Below are 19,250 nucleotides of genomic sequence, written 5' to 3'. Positions count from 1 at the left end.
AAATATATCTTAAATCTGCCACTAACTATAAAATTTTCATGTTCAGTCCAATTGACTTCAAAGTTATCCAAAATGCTTATTCCCAAGTGACACCTATCAGTATCCAGCTGTGTTCTTGATGGAGACTGACATCTGAAACCAACGATTAAAGTTACCCAATGCCAGGACTCTTTAAAGACTAAAGGGCTTTACAGTACCTATCAAAGCAGCTCATAACCAACTTGTACCATTATTGCTTCTATAAGTGTGCTGGGAGGATTAATTTCTTGACACTCATTTAGTGTTATAGAAATAATAATCTGCAGAGCCAAAAGGTCATTCTTTGCCAAATCAGTACATTCAAAGTAGTAAATTTCAATGAAAAACTTAAAGTATCATTAAATATTTGGGTATTTTATATGTATTCTCTAATCATCCTAGCCTCTTCTTTCATCTATGTGACATCAATTAAGAGTTATTAAATTTAAAACTTGAACCAAAGTAGCATAAAAGCCAATTGTTTTATGAATACTGAGCCCTTAATAACTTTCACTTTGTACACACACACACACACACACACACACACACACACACACACAAAAAGAAGTACCCCCTCCCTCCCTCAAGAAACACTGCTATTCAGATTAAGGTACATCAGAGCAATACTGTTGTTCCATGATACAGAACTCTCAAAAGGTAAACAATCATGACTGCCCCAAAATACAGGAGCGGTGGCTTCAGGGAAACGTAAGAAAGTATCAACACTATCAAGTTCTAAATTTGAGATTGGATTCATTTATTTATGTAACAAAGATTTACTTGTTTGTTACAAATAGGTTTTTTGGTACCTACTATGTACCAGGTCCTGAGCTAGTGTTAAATGTGGTTTCTGTCAAAAGAATTATTGGTAAAAGTGGGAAGTGGATATTCTTAGCTATGACTGCAACTAGAATCATCATCTAACTACTGTATGTAACCCTACTTCCAGCTCCTTCTACCTTCTACTAATTGGGCAGCCCCCTTTCCAACTCCTCTTTCCCTTGATATGAAACCATAAAGATAAATTACCAGGACCACACAGAATAGATTAGAGAGATCTGAAGACACTTAATAATGAAATTGGGCAATGCAATTGTTGGACATAATGTATCATCTTTCATTACAGTTAAGGTGTTGAGTATCTGGCAGATGTCCAATATGATTCCCAATTACTGAAAAGTTTTTTGAGGGGACTGTAAAAAGTGTAATACACTTATGAATCTCACTTCCAAATTATAAACACAAAAATGACATAAATAGCATAAAAATCGCTGGAATAAATGTTGAAATACAAACTAATTTGGACAAAGAACCACTCATTTTTTGGTATGGCTTTTGCTTTTTTTTTGTTTTAGGAGCTAAATTCTTTCTGTATCAAAGATTATATTTTAGATAATAGAACTGAAGGTTTTCTTTTGACATAGATACTAACTGATATCTAGCTGGAAAACAGAATAAGATAAATGGCACATTTAAGGTTTGGTATCAAACAGGGTACTGGAATAAAGAATAGACATATAATATTTTTGAGTATCTAAAGGGAGAAGTGTTCAATTAAGTATTTAACCTTTTAGGTGATATTAAGCCATTCTACTTTGTAAAATGCCAAGTAAACATTCAGAAGAATGTTTTAAGGTTGTGTGCATGAACAACTCTATGCAGGTGAATTTCAGGATGTAAATTGAAAGGTAGACTTAGCAGAAAGTACCACAAACAATACTTTGGGATGTCTTCTAAATTATTGGTTACAACCCCGGAGAAATAGCTATTGTAATGAGAGGCTTTCCTGAGGACATTGGCCCAAGACATTGGCCCAAGACTGGTGAAACGATCACAAAGTATTTTGCTACTTCTTGACATTGTTAAGAAAAACATTAGAAACTTAAGAGAAATGATTGCTATAGCCTAGCTCAGAATTATGGTTCACCTGCATCTAAAATGTGATCAGAGTTTTGGTGACCATACTTCATGAAAAATCTTAGGGGATTTGGGAAGATCCAAACAAAAGGCAATCGTCTTTAAGGAGTTTTATGTGTATTCATTTCTTTATTTTATACAACAGTTGAAGCTCTTCAGTTTCCTCAGAAGAAAGTTCCAGAGGCCTTGTAGTAAAAGTTAATCAAGTAATAAAGTCATGAGGAAGCATTTAAGAATATTACAATGAGGGAACAGTCTTTGCAAGAGACGAAGATTTTTGAAAGTACAGATTAACTCATATATAAGAATGGGTTATTAATAAAAACTAGAATTCTGGGGTCAAATTAATAGGCAGAGAAGGTTGTTCTGTTTATTAGGCCATCTCAAATCTCAGGTTATATAGCAATTTTTAAAACAAGAGGAAATTCACAGATACTCATTTTCAAAATGGTGTGCAATCCTTGAGAATATAAAATTCTCATAAGTACTAAGTTGAATGATCCCTTATGAGTTTTAACTTGAAAATTTACTCGTATGTTACCACTACTTTAACAGATATACTGATGACATTAACATAATAGATTTAACGTTGAATGTTTTAAGAGATCTAAGTGAAATGTGTATTGAAAAAATATAATCTTTCATGTTTGGTCAAGAGAGGCACCAAGGTACAATCTGTAGACTTCATAACAAGTAGTAAAGTTAAACTAGGAGTTAATCTAACTAGTTACTCATAGTACACAGACCGGTGATAGCTATGAAAAGCGAACTTTTTCCTTTAAGCACACACTTCAAAGTTACAATGAAATGAAAAAGAAACTGGAGCAAGTTTTTATTTGTTTTGAAATACAACCCTCAATGAGGCATTGTTTGCACATTGAACTAAATGTATAAACAGTGCTGTTGTGGGTTTAATTTGTGAAATGTGTGTGAGCTTTGATGAGCTGCAAAGTTTGCTATTTGGAAATAGAAAACTACTTTTAATTTTACTCATCTGAGAATTGACCCAAACATATAGCCTGTGTAAAAGTAAATGAGGCCCAGATTAAAATGGCATTAAAAAGCTTATACTAAGGAGAAACAAAACACAGCTTATTGCAGAATTGGAAACTACTGGTTTTAGCAACTGACTGGATGAACAGGGCCAAGGAATAAGTGCACTTATTTCTAACTTTAGTGACTGGCACCCATTAATATAAAGGAACTTAGGTAGAGGAGTATCTTGTCTTGGGGAGGGTGGAGACAGACAACCATTCCTGTTTTTGTTATATTGAATTGTACATATTTCTAAGCATAAATAGTCTTCATGATCTCAGGCCAGGTCCAAATGACACCTCCTTCATTCCTTCAGCTGGAAGCAAATTCTCTCTGCTCTGAACTAAAACAACATGTTTGTCAATGTTTCTCTTTAGGAGCTCAACACTTTCTCCCCCATGTAATGACAATTTTTAAATGTTCAATTTTCTGCTCTAGACTAAAAGTTTCTGGAAGACAGGCACTATGCGTGGTTCATCTTTGTACTTCCTTATTTCAAATAAAGCATCCTTGAATGCTAAGAGCAGAATGCTAAGGAGTATCCACCTTTAAATGGCCAGAGAGGATTTAAGTAAAAAGACAAAGAAAGTGTGGTCAGGAAGCTGGAGTTGACTGAGGCCAGAGCAGACCCACAGAAGCCAAAGGAGAAGAAAATTCCAGCATGAGGTTTGTCAGCAAAGAACTGGTCCTCAAGTAGGAGAACTGAGAAAAGAATTTGCCAGGGAAAGAAGAGAGAAATTTGATATCCTGAAACCCAGGATGGAAACTAGGAAATGCATTGCCACGGGGTCCTCCAGTTCCTCTGGACTGGTGTCCCAGGTGGCTTCCTCCCTGGCAGTTAAAAACAACGTTTTGGTAATAGGGCCAATTTTGGGGAAAAAAGTATTAGATGTTTATGGGTTTCTTTTTTTATAAATTCAAAATTAAAATAGCTTCCTTGACTCTCATGGGGACAAATAATCTATTTTTATAATTTAGATTGCCTGCTGATTTGTTTTTGTTTTCCTTTTCTTTTTCTCTCAGAGGTTTTATTCCAAGATATGTTAGTTCCAAATAGTCCAAATTCACTTGATAGCTCAGATGAGGGAGATTGTAAATGTGAACATTCTCAAGGGATGCTCCTAGTGTAGGTAGATGAGGTAGCCATAGGTGTCAGTTGCTATTAGTCCATTGTCTCTACCCTTGGTGATGATGCATGGGCTTTGCAGTGCATCATGGGTTATGGGTGGTATGATGGTGGCAGATGTTGACACTCCAAGAGCAGACAGAGCATGGCAATACAGGGACTCAAGGCAGGGAGTTTTCGTATTTGGAGTGCCTGGACTCAGATGGTGGAGCTGGCATTTGCAGAGGAGTTTTGCATTTCCTCTGTTCTTGTAGACAGAGGGAGAAAGAGGTCTGTAAGGGACTTGTAAATTTATTCTTAGGTGTGCGGCAACTATAGGGTATATAATCAGAGGAAATTTTAAGCTTTAAAAGTAGGTGTAGAAGGTGAGGCTTTGGAAACCAGGAAACTGCTATTCCAGATGCCAGCAGGTAGAGTCCTCTAGGGCAGGAGCTCAGACTGGCCAACACAGTCCCCCGTGGGAAGGCTGTCCCCATTCTCTCGCTCTTGGATACCTGGGTAGACCACTGCTTATCTGAACATTAATGAGAAAGAAAAATGCTACACCAGTGTAACCACTCAAATACTCAGGTGAGGCAGAACTGAGGAGCAATAAAACAATGGCCTCCCTAATTTCATCTCACATGTGTATATATCACTTTATAAATTAAAAAGTCTCATTTCGTCTTGAAATAGCATCTTTAGGGATCATCTTCTCATTTCAGATGGGTAGCTATGGCTCACTTTAAGTTAAATCGCGTTAGCAAGACACTGCAGCTGGAATGAGTTCACTTGGTTCAACACAATAATAATGAGTGCTTATTATGTCCCCAGCCCTAGGCAAAGCACTGTAAATAGAGAGAGGAATTAAAGGCAGCCAACCCTAATTCTTCCTGTCTTAGTCTGTTTTGTGTTGCTATAACAGAATAGCTGAGACTGTGTAATTTATAAAGAAAGGAAATTCACTTCTTACTGTTCTAGAGGCTGGGAAGTCCAAGAGCATGGCAGCAGAATCTGGTTGGCTACTGCTGACGGCCTTCTTGCTGTATCATAACCCTGGTGGAGGGCATCACATGACAAGAGGGCAAGAGTGTGCTTGTTAGCTTAGGTCTTTCTCTTCTTATAAAGCCACCAGCCCCATCATGGGGGGCCCCACCCTTATAATCTGATCTTATCCTAATTATCTTCCAGAGAACCCATTGCCAATCAACATAGGAATTTGGGGATTAAATTTCCAACACATGAAATTTGGGGATACACATCAAACCATAGCATTCTGCTTCTGACCCCCAAAATTCATGCGTTTCTCACACATAAAATATGTTCATTTCATCCTCATAGACCCGAAGTCTTAATTCATTCCAGCATCAACTCAAAAGTCCAAAGTCCAAAGTCTCATCTGTGAGCTTGTGAAATCAAGACAAATTATCTAGTTTCAAGACATAATGGTGGAACAGGCATAGGGTACACATTCCTATTTGAAAAGGAAGAAATTAGCCAGAAGAAAGAAATAACAGGCCCTAAGTAAGTTTGAAAACAAGCAGAGCAGACATTAAATTTTTAAGCTGAAAATAATTCAGCCTTAAATGAATTATTTGACCCCATGTGCTACTTCCTGGACACACTGAGGCTGGGGGTATATCCTTAATGCATCAGGCCACCCCACTCCTGTGACTTTGCTGGGCTCAGCCCACACGACTGCTTTCACAGATTGGAGTCACACACTGATTCCTGAAACTTTCCTAGACAGGCAAGCATTGAATGTTTGCCAGTGGCCCCACAGTTCTGGGGGCTTGAGGGTGGCTCCAACTCTGACCCTACACCCCCACTCAGCATTGCCTTATTGAGGTCTCTCAGTACGCTCTGCCCCTGTGACAAGTCTCTGCTTGGGCACCCAGGCTTTTCTATACATCCTTGAAATCAAGGTGGAGACTACTATGGCCCCACAGCTCTTGCATTCTGCACACCTGCAGAATTAGCATCATGTGGACACTGCCAAGTGTTGCTCCTTATACCCTCTGAAGCAGTGGTATGAGCTGCATCTAGGCCAGTGGTATGAGCTGCATCTGGGTAGCAGGAGCTCTGAGCTCATCCTGAGAAACTATTCTGCCCTTGTTGGCCTCTGGGCTCTCTGGTAGGAAGGGCAGCTTTAAAGATCTCTGAAATACATTTGGGCTCTTTCTCCCATTGTCCTCATGAATAGCCTCTGTCTCCCTTCTAGCAGTCTTAATTATTTTGTTTGTTTGTTTGTTTGAGGTGGAGTCTAGCTCTGTCATCCAGGCTGGAGTGCAGTGGTGAAATCTCAGCTCACCACAACCTCCACCTCCCAGGTTCAAGTGATTCTCCTGCCTCAGCTTCTTGAGTAGCTGGTATTACAGATGCCCACCAGCATGCCTGGCTAATTTTTGTATTTTTAGTAGAGACAGGGTTTCACCATGTTGCCCAGGCTGGTTTCGAATTCCTGACCTCAAGTGATTTTCTCGTCTCAGCCTCCCAAAGTGCTGGGATTACAGGCATGAGCCACTGTGCCCAGCCCTCTAATTGTTTTTTATATTTTGAGGCTGCAAATTTTCCAGATTTGTATGTTATTCTTCACCCTTCATTATAAATTCTGTCTTTAAACCATCTATTTGCTCTGAATCTCATTGTAAGCGGCCAAAAGTCACCATGCAGCATCTTGAACATTTTGCTGCTTAGAAATTTCTTCTGCCCGAAATCCTAGTGCATTGCTTTTAAGTTCCACCTTCCATAATGCCCCAGAACATGAACACAATACAGTAAATGTCTTAACTACTTTATAGCAAGGATGACCTTTGCTCCAGTTTTCAATACTTTGTTCCCTGGTTCCATCTGAGGTCATGTCAGAATTGCCTTTATTGTTCATACTTCTAGGACCATTCTGGTCATGACAATTTAAGTAATCTCTAAGAAGTTCCAGAATTTCTCCAGTCTTCTTTTATTCTGAACCCTCACCAGAATCTCCTTTAATGCTCCATTCACAACAACATAAGCTTTTTATAGCCTGCTCCTCCAAACTCTTTCAGCCTCTGTCCATTACCTAGTTTCAAAAACACTTCCACATTTTCATGTATTCATTATTAGCAATGGACCCACTTCTCAGTACCAATTTTCTGCCTTACTTTGCTCTAACAGAATACCTAAGGCTGGGTAATTTATTAAGAAAAAATGTTATTTGGATCACTGTTCTGGAGTCTGGGAAGTCCAAGAGAATGGCACAAGTATCTGGTTGGCTTCTGCTAAGGGCCTTCTTACTGCCTCATAACATGGCAGAGGACATTCATTGACAAAGAGGGCAAGAGTGTACTTGTCAACTCAGGTTTCTCTTTTTCTTCTTATAGTGTCACTAGTCCCATCATAGGAGCCCCACCCTAATAACCATATCTAATCCTAATTATCTCCCAAAGGACCCACCTCTAATCAACATATGAATATGGAATTTAAGTTTCCAATATATGAAACTTGAGGCACACATGCAAACCATAGTACTTTCCCTCTGCCTTTTTCTAATCCAGTCATCTCTCTTGTAGATGTAAAGCTTTCTGTCTCAGTGGATTGTGCTCAAGCTCCCCTCTGGGCCACACCCCCCAATCTTTCTATTTTCTCTTTTGAACTTAAAGACTGCTTTTGATATTATATTACAAAGTTGAAATTGCTTATCACGGATCTCAAATTATAGTACATAAGCAGACCCCTTCATCTCTGCTAATGTGGAATAGTAAAAAACAAAACATGGAATTGTAGAATACAAAAGAGAGACAATAAGCTTAGAGGTATAGCAAATTGCCCAAAGTGCTACATGAGTTGGCATTCTCTCGAAACAAATTAAATACCAGAGAAGGTTTCTCATCACACTAAATGTTTGCTGCTGTATTGGAATTGGATTATAAACTGGAGAATTTAGACATCCTTCACTTAAGCATCTATTTTTTTTTAAAGAAGGACCGGCAAGAAGGTCCTTACCAGATGCAGCCCCTTGATCTTGGATTTCTCAGCCCTTGTAATAAATAAATTACTTTATAAATTACCAAGTTTCAAGTATACTTTTATAAGCAACAGAAAATGGACTAAAACAGATGAGAGGATGCGGAGTATGTTCAGCTTGAGAGGCTACCTTGACCTGCAAGTGAAGATAACCAGGATTCTGGGAACGACATTCATGTTCTTAAGCCACCAATTTAGAGGTGAAAGAAGAGATTACAGGATGAATCAAAGGAGACAGCATTGTGAAGAAAGAGAAGAGAACCTGTGTCTAAGTCCATTTTTGAGTGTCATTAAGTAAAAAGAGTCTAGGGGCACTGGCTCAAGCCTGTAATCCCAGCACTTTGGGAGGCCAAGATGGGAGGATTGCTTAAGAGCAGCAGTTTGAGACCACAACAGACAGCAGAGTGGAACCCTGTCTCAGAAAAAAAAAAAAAAAAAAAAAAAAAGCCAGGTGTGGTGGCACGTGCCTGTAATCCCAGCTATTTAGGAGGCTGTCCAAGAGGTTGAGGCTGCAGTGAGTTGTGATTCTGCCATTGCACTCCAGCCTGCATGACAGTGACACTCTGTCTCAAAAAATAAAAATAAAAAGACAGAAAGAAAGAAATGAAAGAAGAAGAAAGAAGAATCTCTTTAGAATCTCAAATAACAGCAGTCATAGGGAATTGTGAAAGTTGAAAAGGGAATTAACAGAAGACTACTGTCAATAATATCAAATGCTTCTTGGACATCAAAGATGTTGAAGATTCAGGAATGACTTATAGGGGACCATTGATGATACCTCAAAGAGAGTAGTCTCAGTAAAGGAACAGGAGCAGAAGTAAAATTTCTAGGATTAGGAAGAGTCACAAAGTAGATGCACTGAGGGCTGATCACTTTTTTTGAGAAAGTTGGTGGTGGAATAAAGGAATCAGGTGAACAGGAAAAGTCATTTTAAGGTGTGTTGGGGGTGCTGAGAATATATGCTCAAAATAGAAAAACATTGAAGAAATTGTTTCCAAGAGTACTATTAAATATGGTGAAAAGAAGACACGTTGAAAAGCTTTCATTATACTTTTCATTGATATAATATTCTTATTCAGAAGTATTCAGTACAAGTAGATTGTTGCAATTTATCAGTGTTCCTAACTTTAAGATTTTATGCAATTGGTCCTAGAGTTAACCATGCCAAATGTATTACGTTAGAAGCATCAAATCAATTTAATTGTCTACCATAAAGTCAAATTCCTCCTTCCACCAGTCATTGAATTGCATATGTGGAGACTTTCCAATCATAACTAGTGGACATGGGATATTATGAAAAGAAGTTAATTAAATCTTTCCTATTTTGAAATGTGGGTGACTATATGCCATTGAATTCAAAGGGACAAGAAAGTAATATTGTTCATATTTTGACTATTATTAATATTTTAAAATGTTCATTCAAATTACTTAGGAACTCTGAATTGATTAGTATGCCAAGAAAAATATTGTGTGAAGTGAAAATAGAAAAAGAAATTACATGTAAGTTGTTAGACTATGAAAGTAGCATACGTTGGTAGGAATTCAAAGTGAGGCAAAAATATAATGCAACCAAAGAAAAAAAATTTGGACTCATTCTAATATGTTAATGAGACCACACCTAGAACAATGCATTCAATGTGGGATACCGCTAACAAAAATGAACATCTAGGAAACTGGAAATAGTTCAGAGACAAGCAATAAGAATGATTACGGGTTTGTAAAGACTGAACTGCCACAAGATTAAAAGGCCTTATATTTGTTTAACGTGGCTAACATGACTTAAAAGTGAGCATGATATCTGTTTATAAACATCTGAGAGCAGAGTGTAAGCATGGAAGAAGGAGTAGAGTTGCCTAATATGCTACTAAACTGATTCAACTGGAGAGAATTTTCAAGAGAAAATCTAAAAGTAAATATAATGAACTTGTCTCCCAGAAAATGTGCATTTCCTTTCTTTTAGAGGCCCTGCCAAGAATGAGGAAATTTAGCAGGTCCCCTGAAGATTTGATTTCTTCACTTTCACAAACTAGTAGAAACCTTTTTAAGCTTCATCTGTCTGCACAAAATTACTCAGAAAGTGTGTTTATTTATAGATTTTAGAAAACCGGCAGCATAGGACTTGGGCAATCATATTTTATCTTCATTCATTCTTGTAGTCTGTCATCAGTAGAGAGGTAGATTAAAAGACTGTTCAACCTTGTTCATATTAAGGTTGGTCTTTAAAACTTCATACTTCCAAAGCTCAAATGGTTTGGCTTAGAATTTACTAAGAAACAACTGAATTATTGTATTTTTGAAAAATTGTGTATACTTCCAGCTGGAGTTCATAGACATACCAAAAGGTGCTCAAGAGATTTACTTTGGGATTACTTCTATAAGCATCCAGTCCTCTGCATTCTTTTTTGATAAATTTAGTGTCTTATACCATTTTTTTAGCCTAAAATCTGTTCTTACTAAAGTAATGACCTGGTTTTCCCCTTAAGGTTGCTTTTAAATGATATTAAAACAAAAATTATGTTTTGGATTATGAGCTCCTAGAGTGCTGTGTTTGTTTAATTTGACTTACACAAAATCTAATGCCAAAACAGTGCCATGCACATTTGAAAAATAAACAAATAGTAAAGTAACTGCAGAGGCTTCCCATTCCAGAGGAATTGGTTAAGGGAATTGCTAATAAGTGAATCTCATATTTCCACTGATTTACACAATAAAGTATTATATTTTTTATCTCCCCACTGCTCCCAAAACACATCCCTTTTCAGACTGAGTTGAACATGTACGAATATTCTGAGAGCCTGACTCATGTCATGCAGGGCCCACTGGTGTTTTTGAATCACTTCAAGAATCTGGCAGCAGGTATCTGACTTCAGTTTCCCCCACGTGTCCTTTTAGGCCCTTTGCGTTTCTTCCATTGTTCTACTTTCCTTCTCTTCTTCATTGTCTGTACTGTATTGCACTACTGGGCTAATAGATGCTGGGGAAGGGTAATGAGTAACTGGTACAATATTTCAGGAAAGTGATTTGCTTTTTAATTGTGTACTTACGAATTGTTTGCATTTTACCACAAATAAGATAGTAAGCAAAACAATAAATAATACATGAATTTTAAAAATATGCCTCAACTTCAGAGACTTCAAGTATACTTTAGACAAGAAAAGCAATAATTAAATAAGCACAGAATTTAAAAAGCAATACCTCAAAGTAACTTGGACTCAACAATTTTGTTCCGGTAATGAAAAGGGGAGGCTTGAAAATATCTCTTGGAGACCCTGAGGGACATATGGAATGTAATTCTTTAAACCAATGTTTCTCAAACTGTATGTGAGATAATTTTAGGTGGTACACGAGAAACAACTTTTATTTCTACAATATAGCTTCCTTTGCAAGATCATCTTCTATTCATGGCGGGTTTTATTAGTTTTGCATTTATGGTGACTATAAAAAAGTCCTTTATCAGATAAACTTACTTAATAAAAATAGGTTATTTAAAGATACATATAAGTCAATAATATTATAGGTGATATGGCTATAATTATAAAAGTGATATTCAATGTAAATGCTGGAAATAAGGCTCATTTAAGCAAACAATACATTTTTGCCTTTATAACCCTAAAATTCTGTTTCCTATGTTAACCTTATTTCAAATGTGGACTGAAAATTGACGTTTTATCTGACACCTAGTGGTGTCCATGTTAATATATGTATATTTAAGACAACTATTAGAAGGTAGTAATATAAAGTCAAATAACTAATATATTATTCTGGATTTTAAAAATAATTTCTGTACATGTATTCTTATCTAGATATATAAAAAACCATGCAGGAGCAAAGTGACCTTGAAAGCAAGGTCAGTGTAACTGAAAAATCTGACTTTAGAAGGGTACAAAGAAACATGCTAAGAAAACCCACCCTATATTTATGCTAAAGTATGAATTTTTATTTTATTCAAATTATGCATCTCCCACCTTTATTTATAGGTGAAACTAGCACATAATGTTTTATGCCAAAATGAAATTCAAAATGTTGTTGCCTTTTTGGACAGTATTAAATTAATCATTGTACTTAATCCTTACATGATATTTGCTATAGCCACAGAACATTCTTAGACACTATGATTCACAAAACATTTAAATTGCATATTTGGCTTGTAACATATTACACATTAAAAAGAATTACTATTTTTCTGAATACGATTAATACTAATAATAATATCACAGTGACTAAGAATATGGACTTAAATAAAGGCTGGCTTGAAACTCAGGTCTACCAATTAGTAGCAAGCTTCTAAAAATTCTGAGCCCTTAGTTTTCTCACATGTGAAATGGAGAAAATAAACTTACAAAATTAATTAAATCTGTCCATTGATATTTTTCTCTCCAGTGTATATTAACTGGCGTTCCTCGTTAGGCCAGACTGTGCTCTCAACCATGCTCCAAATCCCCTTTGTGCCAACCCCACTGCCAGAACCCTTTCTACCTTGAGAACCAGAAAAGGAAACATTATGCCTGGCAATGCCTACACCCTCCAAAATAAATCTGCAGGAAAGAACACCCAGTAAGTGATGAGAGCAGCAACGACTGCCTTTATTATTCTAAATTTACAACACCACCTTTTCTAGAGCCTCTTAAGCATTGTAGATAATTCCCCACTCATTAAAAAATAAATTGTAACCATAAGTATTCAGTGTTGATACTGCTTTTGAATTGGACCGTGCTCATGTCAGTTGCAGAAGACCAACCTAAAGTAGAGGATGAAATCTTTTTTCTGAACTTTTTTTCAGAACGTAACTTAGTGAATATATTAAAACTAAACTTTCTTTGAATGGGAATAATTTCTATGAATTAATCTATAATCTCTTAGACCACACCTAAAGTGATGTAGACGTTGTTGTATCATAGGCTTTGTAATTAGAGACCACTGGATTTGTCTTTGGAAAAGTCACTCATGATTCTTTGGGCTTTGGTTTCCTCATCTTTTATACCGGCTTAATAATGACCACGGTAGAGTTGCCATGGAAATTAAATGAACTCATGTACCATAAGTGACCAATACAATGACTGACACTCAGTGATTTATCAATAAATTAAAACATTTATTTTCAATATGACAAAGAAGGTGACGCTAAAATAGACAATAGGTTTTTGGAAGAAGTGATTAAATGGATGCGAAATTTATGGATTATTTATTCCGTGCTACCACTGCTGTGTCCCCTGGTTGTGGTATACACACGTGTGCGTATAGAATCGTAAATCCTATGTGGGCGCGTAATGCATGCGCAGAAGGCTTAGGCACGAAATGTCATTTCAGCAATGTGCCTAGGGAAGCTCTGACGCCGCCTTGGAAGTAAGTCGTTGCTGCTTGACCTTTGGGTGTCTGGGAGGGATGCCTATACCTGCACCCAGCACTGGAAGGGGCCCAGGCCCTTCCCAGCACAGCCTATCCCCAGACTGCTTAGTCCTTCATAACATATATCTCCACGGAAAAGGGTATTTCCTCCCGTCAGAAAAAGCGCCCCAGTCTGGTCTGGGTTGGTTTTTATTTCACGTTGTTGCAAGTAGGCGAAGTCCCTTCTGTCTCCTCCCTTGGGGTAAGTGGAATGGAGTCCGGCAGGGGGCCCGCAGTGGCCTGCACAGGGGAACTGGCTAGCAAGAGAGTTCCAGGCAATTCCGGGGGCTGCCCCACAGAAGCAGGTGGGGATCGACAGTGGCTCTCTCACCCAGCGAGGAGAGCGCGGTCGCGGGTCCCTCCCCTCAGCCTGGAGACTGCAGCCGCTCGAGTCGGCCCGGGTGGGGGCGGGGTGGGGGCGGCGCGGAGGGCACGGAGATTACGGCGGCGCCACCCGGGACATCCAGGGCCCCGAGGCCCTGGGCGGTCCCCACGCGAGATCGCAAACCATGACAATAGGCAGTCACCCGAGGTCGAATAAAAACGGAGTGGGTCCCCCGCTCACCGCCGCCCCCCGCGTCCCTGGCGGCCTGCCCCGAGGCCCCCGGCGGCCTCCAGTGCCCGCAGTAGCCGGCGACGACGTCGCCCCCGCCCCACCTCCGTGCGCAAGTGCGAGGCTGCCCGCAGCGCGGCGCACGCTCCGGTCGCTCCCGGCTTCGGCGCAAAACTTCCATCCTGTCCACGTGAAGTTGTCGCTGCCTTAGAGAGGGGGAAAGAGCTGCGGGAAAAGCTAGGGAGTGACGACTGCGGCGGCTGGGCGCGCTCTCTCTTTTTCTTTTCTTCTCCTTTCCCCCCTGTCGCAGTCCGGAGTTTTGGCTCCTCTCCTTTCCTCCTCCCCCTCGGAGCCGGCTTCTCCCCCCGCCCCGCTTCTCCGCTGCTTGTGTACGCTATTTGTTGTGGGGCGGCCGAAGGGGATGTCCTGTTTTCACCAGAGGCACAGCGCGAAGGGGAAACTTCGACACTGGAAGGAACGAGAATAAATACTTAATTACGGACGCACGGAACCGCGGCTGGGACAGATACTTCGGGAACCCGAGGCGGACCGGGCGACGAGGTGAGTGTCCCGTTCTTCGAACTCCCGCCCCAGGGCTCCCGGGGGGCCTGAGTTTGGAGAACCCCCAAACTTTCCGGGAAAGTGCGCCAGGCTCTGCCGGGGACGCCGAGCGATGGGGACTGAGGACGCGCAGCTGGACGGTGCGTGGGCGCCTGCGTCCCCGGGGGGCACTTGGAGGCCAGGTGCCCCACGCCTAAGGGCCCAGGCCCCTCGGACCGCAGCGGTGCTTTCTGCCCTGGAAGACGTCCCCACGTCCCAAGGGTCCCTTCCGAGCCTGCCTGTCCCTTCCGGGGTCGGCGCGGAGCCTGCGCGTAACGGCGTTCATCCAGCAGTCCAGCGCGCGGCTTCTACCTGCACCCCGCCTCCACCTGGCAGAGGCGCGCGCATCGGGGTCTCCCCCACATCTTTCTTATGACGTGTATTACTTTCTGATGACCCCCTAGATGGTCCAGGCGCGAGGATGCTGACCTAGAGTCCTTCGGAGGATCACAGGCGCCTGGGCTTTCCCGGTGCCGGGTGCGTGTGTACTTTAAAGGCTGGCGTTCTAATCTCCAGGCACTGATCGGGCTTTTCAACTGCGGCGATCCCACTTTAATAGTTTTTATGTGGCGTGGACTGAATGTCTCCTGCAGTTTGCCAGGGTCGGTGAAATTAGAAGCGCCTTGTCAGAGCAGTCGCGTTCATTGGCTCGAGTAGCGGGTGCCATGGAAGGCTTATAACTTCTCCAAAGGAAGGGACCTGGCTGAGGAGAGCAGGTTTTTCTCTCCTTCCAAGCCTGCTGGGTCTGGGGAGGCTTTGGGACTTGAAATGGTTCGGATTTTTAGCGTGTTGAAGCGGGGTTTGGAAGTAGACGTGTGTGTGCTTGTTTTATTCTGCGCCGCACAGCAACCCGAACTTTCGTTTGGTAGCACTTGAAAGAGTTTTCTCCCTTTGTCTGCGAGATTCTGGACAGTTCGGAGCGATTAGGGAATTTGCGGACTGAGTCGGGTGGCAGAGCTGGGGCGAAAGCGGAGAGCGCAATTTAATTTTTGTCATCTCTTCCCTGCTTGGGGGCACAGTGTCTCCCTTCACCACCACCCCTCTTTCTCCTTCCTATGAAGACAACGGGTTTGCGCCTGGGGTGACAGTGTGTGCGGGAGGGTGGTGTGGAAACTGTCCTCTCTCACCGCGTCCCCTGCGCCTTTCCCCGCCATCCCGAGCGGGCCTAGAGAGTCATTCATGAATCTTAACCTGAGGGCAGGGGAGGAAGGTGCAGGTCCCTTTGCCCTTTCTGCCAAGGTGCAGAATAGCGCCTGGGCGTGTGTTTTGGTTCCAGAGCAGTTCCACGTGGAGCAACTCCGTGTGCGTGTGTGTTGTGTACTTGATCTGTGAGGAGGTAACAGGAGTCTGGTGTTCAAACCCAGTGGGCCGTTGGCCATTAGTTTGCTTTCCTGGCTGTCATTACAGACACTTCCAAAATCTGATACCTAAGAGAACCAACAGGTTAGGTTTCACATTAAGAGCTCATACTTAACAGTTTTCTTTCTCCCTTACCCCTTTTGGCTTGGCACCCTGGGATCAACGTAATTGTTGGAGCGAAATACATCTCCTGGAATATGGCATTTTGTTCCTCTTCTCATCTGCAGCCACTTTGTGAACCCTCGGGTGTTTGTCAGTTTCAGTGCGGGCTCCTGCGGGATTTAGGTGGGAGTCTTAGGAGCGTTTAACAACCGCGGGCTCCCCATCAACAGCTTCTGAAGTTTCACTTACACGTAGGTGACTGACAGGATTGAAAGTTGACGATGGTTTTTTGTTTGTTTGTTGTGTTGTTTTTGTTTTGAAAACCTTAGGGAAAGGATTGCACTTGAATTCCTTTCCCGGGTACAGTTTGGTTTCAAGTAGAATGAGTGCCTCTTTTTTTTTTTTTTTTGGTCTTTTAAAATGTTATTGGCAAGCTTAAACCTGAAGAACCAAAAACCAGAGGGGGCAGGGAGAGAATCCCCCCCCAAAATATTTGATACGTCATATGGAGCGTTTTAGGAGACTGCATTCAAAGACATTTGTGTATTTTTAAAAATAGCATTATCCCAAGAAACAAAAAGCAATAGTAACAAGAGACGAACTGTTTTGTGTCGAGCAAGACTGCCAGAATCTGATTTTTATGGCAACAATATCGAAAGCAGATATAACTACACCCACATTTATTGTTATAAACCGTAAAAATAGTTTGTTCCACCTGATTAAAAGTTGTAAGTCATTCAAAGTTAAACCAGTATTTAGAAATGACTGTACAAGAATGTTAAAACCTTTGACAGCTACAGCTTTGAAAGCAACGTAATTAGATTTGTTGAAAACGGCTCCTTTCTTTGATTGTTAGGGATATGTACTTGTCTTTCATAAGAAGTAAAGGTCTAAAATCAATATGGTTTTCAAAAGCGTGTTTTTCTTTGTAAATTTCCTGAAAATAGTATGTTTCAATATTTAAAGATCATTGTAACTACAGGTTGGTTCACAATTATAGCTAAAATAAGATTTATTCAGTTATTTTCTTTTTATTAGTATTTATTGAATATTTGAAATTGAATTTCTCATTTCCAAAATAAAACGTTTCACATATATGTATGTATTCACAATTAACCTTTCTTTTAAGTAGTATGTTTAAGTTTTAAAATTTTAAAAATCTTAAGATTTGTATAAAAAGGAGTGATTGTATAAAAAGGAATAATCATTATTATTAATTGTTAAGAAAAATAGATGCTGAATTTCAGAGGGTTTCTGGAAGCTGGAGAAAAAAATTGTCTGCATAGAAGTTTCTTTTTTGAGGGGTGACTTTCAGATGAGTTATTGTCATTTTGCTATATATATTTTTTCTTTTAATAAGCCTCTTTGGGTTAAAAAAAAAAAAAGAAAAACAAGTTCTCCATTTCTAAGAGTTTCCTTTTTATTTATGTTGTACTTTGGGGTGTAAATAAATTTTACATAGCCACGGGAAATAGAGTATCCAATTTCATGTTTTCAATCTCTGTTGCAAGCTCTAAATGACTGATGTTGTGTCTAAAAATATATTTATATGGCTTGATATTTCATTTTTAAATTTTATGCATTGGAGTTAGATTATTTAGAATATTTAGAAAGGTAGAATATAACCATGACAATTGTTATAAAAAGTTAGAATGTTAGGAAGTTCACATTCTGACTTTCAAATAATCAAACTTATTTTGCCCCACAAAACCTCACAGGTTTTATACAGATTTCGAAAAGAGGGGAGATAATCTTTTTCAATACTTAGTTAAATGTTAAGTAATTTAAGAATGCGAGTATTTATGGTGCTTTCTCATTATCATTTTTTTCTGTTAGGTAAATGCAAGAACACTGGACATTCAGTAAAAACAGGCCCCTGTTTATAAGGAGTTTATTCACCATAGTTCTGTATTGCAGCTGCTGATCATATTTCATGGAGCTGTTAAAGCACTTAAAACCTAAAATTAGGTACTGTCTGGTTGTAAATATTTCAGATCATTCATTTAAGAAATAAATAGAAAAGCGTGCTATCAAAAGTAGGAAACGTTTTGAATCCTCTCATTGAAGAGCTGAACAAACCTCTATCAAAACACCTTCTTCTTTTTTTCAGTGAGAATATAATCTTGACAGTTTCTTTTTCCAAATGGATATTATTCTTACATGAACTAAATGCTAAACTCTTATAATATGTCTCCCTGTAGAGTATCTTAAACTAATTATATTCAGAAATACAGTTGGGGGATTTTATTACAATGGTTACTAGGTGAAGGAAATCAACACCGGGGGAATGGGGTGGCACTGCAGTGTACCTGCTTCTCTCATGAATTTTTCCTGCTAAACTAAGAAATGACATGCTGTTTCAGGCATTTGCCTTGGAGATGGGTGAGATGCAATATGTGTAATACTGCATCTTATAGTTAGATGTGTTTTAACGAAGGGGACACTGCATATTCATTAAAATAATTTTTGGAGCCAAACTTGGCGTCATTTAGCTTGAACTTAAGTGGAAGAAAATGAGCAAAGGTTACACATTCAAAAGAAGTACAGGCAACTTTGATTGCTTTTAAGAGGTTTGAAGACTTTGTAAACATTACTGTCACTCAGTATTGCTTGTGGAGCTGTTCATTAATATACGCCTTGGTGATACGTCATTTTACGCTTGAAGTTTGTCATTCTTAGTGTTTCTCCATCTGTGTTTTTATTAGTAAAGAGATACTGAACATGAACACCACTATTCTTACTCCCTTAACCCCTTTCACACCTCCAGAAAAAGAGATGAAGCTGATTAATTTAAAATAGAAACCATTTTGTGTTATCAAAACCACATTTATATAGTGATTTGAGACAGTTTCAGAGAGTGCACCTCTGAGTCTCACTGTAACCTTTTTTGTCATTGAAAGGTGCTAATTGATCTTAGGGCACTGACACAATAGTATAGTTTGATATTTGAAACCTTTCAGAGTTGGTCTGGCCCTTTTCTTACCCTGAGATTTCAGTGCATGAATGATGAAGAAAGACACCATTCTAAAATACCAGAAATTCTCATTTTTTTCCCAATATGAAATGTTTTAATACAGCATGTTCATATTTGTAAAGCTTTTATTTATATACAGTAAGTGATTTTATTTTAATGTACTTTTGCACTGTAGCAGAAAGACCTATATGTTCTATCGT

The 19,250-nt window shown here is 39.6% G+C and overlaps 1 protein-coding gene across 16 annotated transcripts in view; it reads left to right on the top strand.

Annotated features, from left to right (window-relative positions):
• Nucleotides 1-14,182: 14,182 nt before the first annotated feature.
• The window catches only part of EYA4 (EYA transcriptional coactivator and phosphatase 4), a 284,622-nt gene continuing 279,554 nt past the window's right edge, over nt 14,183-19,250 (top strand). For 14 of the 16 annotated variants that reach the window (XM_031667426.1, XM_031667424.1, XM_031667425.1 and 11 more), the window contains exon 1: nt 14,183-14,576. The gene's annotated coding sequence lies outside the window, so the exon portion shown is untranslated. The other 2 variants (XM_031667412.1, XM_031667421.1) reach the window with 2 other exon arrangements.

This window comes from Papio anubis, chromosome 6 (genome assembly GCF_008728515.1).
Source record: "Papio anubis isolate 15944 chromosome 6, Panubis1.0, whole genome shotgun sequence".
Taxonomy (NCBI): Eukaryota; Metazoa; Chordata; class Mammalia; order Primates; family Cercopithecidae; genus Papio; species Papio anubis.
Note: the sequence above shows the minus strand (reverse complement) of the source record. Positions and strands in the feature narration are given on the sequence as shown.